Raw genomic sequence first — 11,959 nt, 5'->3', positions numbered from 1 at the left:
GGAGTTCTGAGGCTTCTGATACTCTCTGAAGGAAACAGGAATATGTCCAATATGAAATTGAGAGAACCACTTCTGTATGGCATCATTCTGTAACTCCTGAGACTTTGAAAAGAGATCTGGAATTAAGTGTCTAAATTTCCTCAGTAATCCAGAGGGAAAGACATGTATCTCTGAAGTACAATCAAAAAACTCTTCTCTGAGCATAGATCCTGCCAAGAGGAAAAATCAAATACAATAGCAGAGGAATGCAACATCCTCTCTAAGCTGAGTCAACTGAACCAGGACTACAAGTCCTGTTTAACTAGTCACAAGTTTCTGTCCATTCCAAATATGAAACTAGGAATCACCTCCTGAGAACAGCCATCCGTAATTAATCACTTTCCTCATGAAAAGTAAGTCAAAGTGTATGTAAGGACAGCTTTCCATTTTACTAATCACTTTCTCATTGAAATCATCTGTTTCTAGTGCTCTAAGCTCCCCTCTCCTAGGCATTTAGCTGCCCATGTACCAAAACACTGAGATCAGCCCTGGTCTGGGCTAACTGTACAAACTGCGCTCACAGTGCTATGAGAAAGGACAGAATTAGAGATGAGAGTGCCTAAGTGAGATCATCTGTGGCTCAAGGATTCAGAAGGGAAAATATCAGCATGGAAAGGCATGAGACCTAACAGGCAAAGACAGGGCAGGCAAAGGTGATGAGATCCCAGCCAGGAGATGCTGATGCCATTGGTGGAGCTACAGTCAGAGGCCTGAGGTATTCCTCTGGCTCTGTGAATCCCCTGTGGCAGCAAGGACTGACAGCTCTTTGGGTGCCTTTTCTATTGAAGGGAAAAGCACACAAATGGTTACTCAAATGTCTGGTCATTCTTATGCATTCTTTTGTGGATGCTAGACAGTGAATAACTGTTCTATATCATTTGTTTATGTATATTCGTCTTGTAGAGTCAATTATTCTCTGCTTAAAAACACCCAAACATAACTAACCTAAAAACAGGCGAAACACATAGAAGATAATTCTCAAGATCCACGGGGTAATTTTTCTACTTTTGTATGCTGGGTTTAACCTCAGCAGGGAAATTAAATTTCAAATAAGCCACTCCACTTCACCCACACCTTTTGGTAAAGAAGAGACAATAAATGAGATATTATGAATTGAAATAGTTTCCTAAAAGCACAGTAACAACAGGAATATTAGCAGCAAGAGTATAAGAAAGAGAAGGTGTTTTACCCACAAAATTTATTCACCACTGACCAAAAAAAAGGCTTCCCGAAGATAGCACCTGTGCCACAAGATATTTATCAAACAAAGGCAATAGAGTGAGGAGAGCTCCTGCAGCTTAATGTTACCATGGTTAGCCTGAAACGATGGAAAACAAAGACAAACACACTCTGGAAGTTAGTTTGTCCAAATAGGGATTTTGTGTTGGTTGAGCTCAGTTCTCTGCAGCTGCTTGTCATGCCAACTCCAACACTCCAACTGCTGTGCATGTGTGGGGGAAAACCTCTCTGCTGGGGTGTCCTTTTAGAAATAACCATTCATTTAAAAACAAGGGCTAATTTATGACCTTGATGCTGTTGGGTAAAAGCTCAGCTGGAAACTAAGCACCATGCAGCCCCTCAGCCACCACCCTTCTCCCCATCCTATCCACTGGAATGGGGAGGAGGATCAAAAGTTAATACATGTAGGTTGAAATATGAACAGCTTAATAATTGAAACAAAGTAAAATTTAATAATAATATTAATAGTTAACCATACATAATAATAATGTTAGTAAAAAGGGAAAAAAACAAAACAAACCAGCGAGTGGTGCATGGTGCAATTGATCACCACCTGCTGGCCAATACCAGACCTCATCCCTGAACCCTAATTTGTTTCCCTTCTGGGTAGCTTCTCAGTTTGTATAATGGACATAGTGTTCCATGGTGTGGAATACCCCTTTAGCAAGGTCAGGTCGTCTGTTCTCCCCCGTGGCATCTCCCAGTGATTGGGAGTGTTAATTTGGTTTGTTGGTTTTTTTTTTCTTTTTTGTACCTCCTGACTGGCAGACCATGAGTACAAAAAAATGCTCTTGACATAGGATAAACACTACTTAGCACCAAAACTGCAGTGTTATCAATACTTTTCTCAAGCTGAATCCAGAACTGAGCACTGTGCCAGCTACTGAGAAGAAATGAGCTCTAGCCCAGTCTAAGCCACAACACACCAGGCAGGAAGGAACATTTGAGCCGCTTGTGGCACAGAAAGATGCTTGATCCACCTTCACCTCCACATACAGTAATAGAGTGAGCTGTATTGTATGATACATAAAGGATCTTAATTACACTTTTAATAAGCAAGAGTTTATGACCCAAGAACAAAACATTGTACTGCTTTCAGAAGTGAACTTAGGTCTCCCTTTTAGCCTGTTTCTATAGACAAGAGCATGCAAACCTGGTAGCTAGCATGTATGTCTTTGTATGTTGAACACACATTCTAAGTATTTCCAGAAAAAAAAGATACCCCCTTATCATAGGTATAATGAGGGCAAAGTTATTTAATTAAGTCTAGATTTAACATTTTAATCTTGGCTCTTAGCCACTGAAACGGAGCCTCAAATATTGAGAAAAAATGTCTTTATTCCCTTAAAATCTCATTCCTGAAATTTCACTTCCTGAAATCTATTCCAAGAAGATTAACAGATCACATCATGACTATTGAAAGATGTGGAGGCTGTCTCACCTGGGTATTTGCTCAAGTTACTACAAAAACTACACTTTTTGTAGAAATGTTTCTAATTAAATATTTCAACTTGCATCTTTCACATGAAGTTGTACTGATATACACTCAAGGATATGTTTTAAGTCTCTCAGGGAGAAAAGAATAACCGAAAACAAAGCAAAAGAGAAAGGAACAGTGGAGGAAAGAATTGTCATAGTACATTTACTATAATTCATCCTGCAATTATCCTAATTTTGGAATCAATCATTATTTTTAGTCAGGACTTTCCTCCTCTACCTAAAAACTTAGAAATTGCTTTTATTTAATCCTATACCAGCTGACTGTTACCCAGGGTTAAGATTGTTATACTTTTAACAAGTAGTTTGGTATAGTAGAGCCTGTACAAAATGTGGGTGTCTCACAGAAAAATCAAATCTGCAAAGGTTCATTTGAACTGCATTTCGGCATGGCAGTGTTTTTATCAGGTAAATAGAGAAGTTGGCAGTCAATTATGTGATAAAATTACCTCTACATTGTAGCAGAATTCAATCCTTTTGCCACCTGAGAAATCAGGAATGAGAAAAATACACAACTTGAGTAAAAAAGCAAAATCACTACTGTTACTCTGTTTACAGTTCACTACAGATTTGATGTTAGAATAGCTGCAGAAAAAAGATATCAAGCAGGTAATGAGCTTTCTGAGTACTAATCACATGAGACAATCTATAAAGCATTAGTGTGAAATAACACACTATTTATGATCAGATATTTACACTGTGCAACTATAATCACTAGTGAGCAGAAAGCATGACTACTTGTCTCAGGTCATTGCGTACATAAAAAGGAAGTCATTCTATCTAAACCATTATGGAAATAGGCTGCAATCTTTTTTTCTTATTTTCCTTTGCATTTCACAACAGAAATCCTCTCAAGAACTATCCCAGATTCCTCAGAAATGTGTTTCTGATCTTCCTTTCTTCACTATAACCACCCTCCATCAGTTTTCTTGGTGAAGCTTTAATGCACTTTCTTGGATCACGTCATCCTGTACGGATTTTGAAAGTAAGCTGACCAATTTATTATATTTGCATGACAGATAAGGAAATTACCTTTCTGTCTGTCTGTCTGTCTGTCTCTCTCAGAGTTCATCTACCTACATGTCCACACACATATATCAGTTGAAGACCTACTGGCATACCTAGTTTAGGTTACCTTAGCATTTACTTTTTGCAAACCTGATTTTAACTACATCTGTCTTTTCAAAATTTTCTACTTGGCTTCCCTTGGTGTGGTCCATGTCCAGTGCCAGCTTTCTTTGGAAACCTGAGAAACTGCAATTAAACAGCAAGACTCGTTGCATAGGTGCTGCTGGGCCAGGTAATAGTTTAGATTCTTGGGGAGTTTGTACACAATCTGTTGTCCCTCCCTTTTTATATTCAGGACTGTAGACAAATACATTTACTTTTCTGCTTTTGGTCAGAATATACACCAGAAACAACCTCTTGCCAAAGGTTTTTTCTAAGTTAATTGTATATGTCCAGAACAAGCAAATTAACATCTCCCACAGGAAGCCATTTTGAGAATTGTTGAATATTTAAAGAAACAGATCCAATATATTCTCAGCAACAGCCTAGACAGAAAAAGAGGCATTTATCTTGTCCCTCTGAGCCATCTAAGAATTAGACGTCTTCCCCAAATCACCTAGATTCTCCCTATGGAGCATAAAGACAAATAGGTACCTTCAGAGAGCAAAAATACTCCGTATTTCTGTTGATTGTGGTAGTTTAAACACCGTCTTAAAATTAGTATTGTAAGACTGTTTCTTCAGTTGAAGGCCACCTCTCCTTCTGCACAATTTTATTTCTAAATGAGATAAATATTTCTTTCATTTTGTCAACACATTTTAAGTCAAAAAGTGAGTGTTTGCTGCTTAAAACAATTCTCCACATTCAGCAAAGATAATACTTTCATTCAAACTTGCATTTCAAATGAAATCAATAACTTTAAAGTAAAAAAAAAAAAGTTCATTTTGAATTTCAGTAGATAAACACAAAAGTAGATGTCTTTCATTTACTGTAAGAGCTCTAGATGCATCAAGGGAAAGAAAATATCTCTGTTTCTGTCATATAAAATAAATTTCTATGCCTTTCCTCTGAAAGCTATATGAAAGTATATGAAAGCTATATGAAAGTATATGAAAACACAAAAAATAGACCAGCACCATCAAAGTCTTTCCGAGTTCTTTTTTTCCATTTTTTTCTCCCAAAAGGATGCATATTATAAAATCCTTGCCCCAATCACCTTAATTCAGAAATTTATTTCATATTTTGTTTTCATATCTGAATCCTAAACCCAGAACAGGGACCAAGAGATTAATTTGTATCAAGATACAAAATACTGAGCTCAGTTAAGATAGTTTAAAATTTTATTAGCATTAAAAACTCTTGAGAAGAATGAATCAGTGTGGTGGGAGTTGATTTTGTTTCATCTCTGTACTAAGCATCAATTGCTTTACTAAAGAAATATCAGACAATACGCATATAGGTTTAAAAATCAGATTATAGCTCTTTTTGGTTTTTTGGGTTGCTTCTTTGGGTTTTTTTTTGTGGGTTCTTTTTGTTGTGTTTTTTTTGTTTGGTTGGTTGGTTTGGTTTGATTTTTGGGGATTTTTGTTTGGGGTTTTTATTTGTGTGAAATTATTATCTGTCATGTTGCTTGAAATTATCATGTCACTGCTACTTTCTCACTTAAGCAACAAATAATATCAAAACACAAGACACTTGAAGAAGGGTTACCCCATTTGTCAAAGTATTTATTTAAATCTTTAGAGAATTTAATGTTGGAATATCTATGTTTATTTTTGGCAGAAAAAAAAATAAAAAAATGTTTTAAATGTTCATCTTTTAAACAGCTTAGACCAACTTTCTGATCTTTTATATTGCTTTTCCTCTTCTTGTTTCCTCGTGTTACTCCCTTTCCAATGCAGTCAAAGGATGCTTAGCTAAACAGAACTCATGTGACTAGATGCCTCATTACAACATTGTCTTCTAGTCTCCCCCATCTGAAATTATGAAAGTCTAGCTTCTTATTTCTATCTTTGCAATAAATAGAGAAAAATGAAGAGGAGAGGAAAAAACCTTCCTAGTCTTGGTAAGGAAGCTTTTGAAGGCAGAAATTTTTTTTGTCCCTTTTTTCATTGTATCTCTTAGCAGTGAAAAAGAAAATTGTGCCATTCTTTCAGCTACAGTTGACAACTGTCTTGGAAACACCAGAGTACCTTCTGTGGGTACAAGTGAGAAAGCAATACAGATGTAGTTATCTGTCAGCAGACCCACACACGTGTACTGGAAAAAATAATCAGCTTTAATTTCAGTAACATAAGAAAAGCAATTTCTTTCTGAAAAAGAGATAAAAGGCAGTAATAAATGGGAGAGGAAAAAACCAAAAAAAAAGGGAAAAAAAGAATGAATCCCCAGACTTCTGTAAGTGAAGCCATAGAACATGCTTCAGAGTAAGCAGTCAGGATGAAAAATGAGTGCATAGCATAAGGAAAAACTACATATCCATAAGAAAAATGAGAGAGAAGAGGAAGAGGAAGAGACGAGGAAGAGAACTGGAGCTCTAAAAAAGAAAATTAACAAGAAAAAATGCAGCTTTTTGAGGACTTTGTTCTCTAAAACAAATTATTATAGGTGCCGTCTATAGCTCTACCATTGATATTTCAATCCTGAAGTAATTACCATAATTAAGGTACAGGTTTCCTACCAGTACTAACATCTGTGGCCCTAACATACTGTCCTGGTTTTGGCTGGGATAGAGTTAATGTTCTTCCTAGTAGTCGGCACAATGGTGTGTCTTGGATCCAGGATGAGGATAATGTTGATAACACACTGATGTTTCAGTTGTTGCTGAGCAGTGCTTATGCTAGGTCGAGGACTTTTCAGCTTCTCATGACCTGCCAGCAAGCAGGTTTGGGTTGCACAAGAAGCTGGGAGGGGACAGACACAGAACAACTGACCCCAGCTGACAAAAAGGATATCTGATGCTTTATGCACTATGCTCAGCATATAAACTAGGCAGAAAGCTGGCCTTGGGGCCACTGCTTAGGAGCTGCCTGGGCATCAGTCTGATGGTGGTGAGAAATTGTTTTCATTTGCATCACTTGTTTCTCCTGTTTTACTTCTCTCTCTTTTTGAAACTTTCATTATTATTATTCTTATCATCATCATCATCATTATAATTTTCGTTATCATTATTATTACTACTTTTAGTTACTAAATTGTTGCTGCCGTGGTGCTTGGTTGCTAGCTTGGATTAATCAGTGCACATCCCTAACAAAGGTCTTAGTATCCCAAGTCCTAGCCATCACAGCCACAGTCTATTCTGCTAAGGTCAATTTACAAGCCAGGACAGTTTTACTGTTTGAGGGCTGTTGAATAATAACTCAGGGTTATTAGTTTGAATAGTTCTGAACATGTTTATCCCTGCAAAATGAGCAGTTATCTGTTGATCACTTCCTGACCCTGACAAAGATGGGGCTGAATAACCAGAATTCAATATCCCTGCATTCAAATCTCACCTATCATTATCTCAGCTTGTGAAAACAAGTTTTACAGCTCGTTCTAACAGTACTGAAGGGAGAAAGGGCAAAGAGCTAATCCTTCCTTCTCACTCTGATAGGAGAGTCTGTATTTGAAATACTGTAGAAACCTAGATACATTTACAAAATTATGTATTTCTATTATTTAAGTCGTTCAGAATTATAAAGTTTTCCTGAGCTTTGCAGATACGTATAAAAATATTGCCACAGGCAGGAATCACTTCTGCAGTATCACCATATCACTGGTTCACTGCTTCACTGCACATAAACCTTATTTCCAATTAGTCTGAGCTCCCTGAGAATCAATTGGAGACTGTATAAACATTCTAAACACATACTGTGCATGCCACTTCAAATTTACCACTAACATTTTACTATATTTCTGTCAATTATTCACAGGAAATAGGCCATATTGCACCAAAGTCATGGTTTAATAGTGTTTCATTTTTTTTTCTCCAAGCACAAGGAGAAATCTACAGATAAACTATTTGTTGTATCTTCTATTTTTATCAAACAATTACAGCACACAAAAAAAAGGTAATATTAGCAATCTGATTACCAAGGAAATAAATTTAACACTTTGGTGTGTCCTCAGGAGCAACGACATGCAAATAACATTCTTCAAGCTTTATTCACGTGTACAGAAATGGCAGGCCAAAAGTTTACTTAGGCTAACCAGCAGTTTTCACCTGCCCTCATCCCAATACCACAGGCAACATTAAATACCTAGAGGATCTAAAAGCTTCCTTCCATGTAATCAATAAATCCAGGTTGGGTCCTTCTTACATCAGTTTATACAATAAATTTTACCTCAAAAAAATTGCCTGAGAGAAAATTCAAAGGGGGAAAAATCAGTCTGCTAAAGCTTACAGTCTTACTCATCACTAATGGCAGAAACAGCACCTGTAATTTCCCAAGTATTTTAATCACATTCAGGTTTAGGACCTGGCACCTAACAGCTCTTAAATCACAACTCAGTGGATTTTCATATGCATTATTTCCTCAGTCAAAATTGAATCTTGATCCCCACACCCTGATGGACTTGAAGCATGTCAAATACTTCAATCAAAAGATAAGGAGGGACAAATACCATGTTGGCAAGCAATACATAGTGAGATATAAAACAACAATAAAAATCAGATCATTATAGAATGGTATTATAGGTTGCTATAAATTTATGATAAAAATATAAAAGTTTTAAGGATCACATGACATCTTCTCATTCTCTTGGCTGGAGAAGTGGGAATAAAAGTGGTTAGAAACATCAAATCGTTTAACTTGGACAAGATATGTGAGATCACCTTGTCCGACCCTTAACCCAGCACAGCCAAGGTCATCACTAAACCATGTCATTTAAAAGGTGTGCAAGTACTACATCTACACACCTTTTAAATGCCTCTAAGGATGATGATTCCTCCATTTCCCTGGGAAGTCTGCTCCAGTGCTTGACAAACCTTGCAGGGAAGAAATTTTTCCTAAAATTCAATCTAAACCTTCCCTGTAGCAACTTGAGACCATTTCCTCTGTTTATTACTTGGGAATAGACCAATCCCCACCTGACTAAAACCTCCTCTCACATGTTTGTAGGGACTAATAGACTCCCCTTAAACCTCATTTTCTTCAGGCTGAGCAACACAAGTTCCCTTCACCTTATAGTACTCGTGCTCCACACCCTTCACCAGCTTTGTTGGCCTTCCCTGGACACACCCCAGCACCTCAGCATCTTTTTTGTAATGAGGGACCCAAAACTGAGCACAACACTCGAGGTGCAGCCTCACCAGTGCTGAGTGACAGGGGGACAATCCCTGCCCTGCTCCTGCTGGCCACACTACTGGTGATACAGGCCAGGGTGCCATTGGCCTTCTTTACCAGCTGGGCACACTCTGGCTCACGTTCAGCCACTGTTGAACAGCACCTCCAAACCATTTTCCACCAGGAAGTTTTCTAGCTACTTTTCTCCCAACTGCATGGGGTTGTTGTGACCCAAGGGTAAGACCTGACCCTTTGCCATGTTGAACCTCATACTACTGGCCTTGGCAAATGCCTCTGCAGAGCCTTCCCGCTCTCCAGCAGATCAACACTCCTGTTCAGCTTGATGTCTTCTGCAAACTGCCTGGGGATATACTTCCCCTCTTGTCCAGGTCACAGATAAAGATATTAAACAGGACTGACCTGAAAACAAAGCCCTAGTTAAGACCACTGGTGACTGGTTACCAGCTGGATGCAGCTCCCAATCTCTCTGGGGGGATTGGTCATCCAGACAGATTTTTACCCAGTGAAACATGCCCCTATCCAAGCTGTGAGCCACCATTTTCTCCAGAAGAATGCTGTAGGAGACAGTGTCAAAGGCTTGACTAAATTTCCTCCAGACAACAGCCACAGCCTTTCCCTCATCCGCTAAGCTGGTCAACGTTTCAAAGAAAGAGATCAGGTTGGTCAAACAGGGTCTGTTGGGCCTGATCCACTTGTTGTCCTGCATGTGCCCATAATGGCACTCAAAATGATTTGGTCCATGACCTTTCCCAGTCCTGAGGCCAGGCTGACAGGCCTGTGGTACCCTGGATCATCCCTTCAACCCTTGGGCATCACATTGGCCAGCTTCCAGTCAACTGGGACCTCCCTAGTGAGCCAGAACTGCTGGCAAATTATGGGAAGTGCTTCAATGAGGCTTTCCACCAGCTCCCTCCATTCCTTTGCGTGGATCTCATCTGACCCATAGATGTGTGTGTCTAAGTGGTGTAGAAGTCAATGACCACTTTCTCTTGGATTTTGGAGGCTTCGTTCTGCTCCCTGTCCCTGAATTCCATCCAGCTCAGTGGACTAGATACCCTGAGAACAATTGCTTTTACTGTTACAGACTGAGGCAAAGGAAGCATTAAGTACCTCAGCCTTTTCCTCTTTCTTTGTTGCTATGTTCCCCCACAACCAATAAAGGATGAAAATTCTCCTTAACCTTTCTTTTGTTGTCAATGTGTTTATAGAAAGGTCATTTATCATCTTTTACAGCAGTTGCCAATACAAGTTTTAGTTGGCTTTAGTTCTAATTTTCTCTCTGCATAACCTTATGAAAACTTTGTAGTCCTCCTGAGTTTCTGCCTCTTTTCCCAAAGGCTGTAAACTCTCCATTTTTAACTTGAGCTCAAGAAAATGCTGTCTCTCTGCTCAGCCAGGTTGGTCTTCCTCCCCTCTGACTAGTCTTTTGACACATAGGGATGGCCTGCTCCTGTGCCTTTATGATTTCTGTCTTGAAGAGTGTCCAGCATAGGGATGGCCTACTCCTGTGCCTTTATGATTTCTGTCTTGAGGAATGTCCAGCCTCCCGGGACTCCTTTGCCCTTCAGAACTGCACCACAAGGGACTCTGCCAAACAGTCCCCTAAAGAGACCAAAGTGCCCTCTGGAAGTTGAAGTTCTGAAAACCCAACTCCTTTGCTCTCTGGGAATTGAAAATTGTCATTTTGTGCTCATAACATCCTTCAACCATCACATGTCTTACCAGTCTTTCTCTGTGCACAAGCAACAGGTCTTCCCTAGCTGGCTCACTTACCAGGTGTGTCAGGAAGCTCTCTTCCACACACTCCAGGAACTTACTGTACTGCCTCTATTTTAGTCACTGAAAAAAAAAGGGTGTTGTAGAAGACTTGTCTATGTGATATAGTGATGTTGACTTTCTCTATATGAACAGTTTAAATCTTAGGATTTTTCAATCCATTCTATTGACTTTTACAAGTATAATTTTAGAAATGTCAGAAATCAACTTACTAGTCAGCTTTTTCATTTCACTTACATTCATCATATCTCACTACTTTGGCATGATTTTGAATTGCTTCCCTTTCTTCTATTTCTAAATAAAATGTGCTAAAGAAGTGCTATTCCAACTCCACAGCTCAATTATTTGTGCAGAAAGAGATGAATTTCACACAATGTCAGAATTTGGCAATATTTTGATTCTGCTTTTAACTACAGAAGAATAAAATACCCTGGGGAATGCAGGGATGAAGAGTTGAGAATAACATTCTGTTGTTCAGTCTTCATCAGAAAATACTGTGCATCTGGTTGTGGGGTACACTTCTATTCAAACCGCTGGAAGCAGAAATTATGGTTACCCCTCACAACAGCAATTTCTCATCATCCCTGGGGATTTTTCATTTGTTTTTCTATTTCCCCACCTCTATATATATGTATATTCCAGAGGCACAAAATCCAGGTTTTGAACTCATTTGAGTCTAACGTGATCTTCATCCTTCTTTCTCCAAATGAACAAGAGAAATAATTACATATATTAAATTATTAAATTAACTCTCAAAAACCTGATGTCAGTTTCATCAATGTTAAATTGATTTTTGATTATCAAAACTAAAAGAATGAGAAAGGAGAAGGAAGGTTTAGTAGGGAGAGTTCATTGTTTCAGTTTAAACTTCGACTCCTGAAACACTGAAGATGTCTATGGAGTGGAACCCTTAATTCATTTGTAGTTAGACAACTAAGATGTTGCCCTGCAAGGCATGAGCAGGTCTTGCTTTTACTGAGGGCAATGCAGTTGAAGATGATTATCTACATTATAGTAAACAGGCTCAGGGAGAAAAGCGCCATAGCAATTTTTTTTTATTTTTACAAATCTAATCCACTCAAGATCCTCCTCCCTGACACTAAGTGACCTAA

Source organism: Pseudopodoces humilis, chromosome 2 (assembly GCF_049639895.1).
Source record: "Pseudopodoces humilis isolate 2021_Gansu_Grassland_sample_001 chromosome 2, ASM4963989v1, whole genome shotgun sequence".
Taxonomy (NCBI): Eukaryota; Metazoa; Chordata; class Aves; order Passeriformes; family Paridae; genus Pseudopodoces; species Pseudopodoces humilis.
This window is presented reverse-complemented; position numbering follows the sequence as displayed.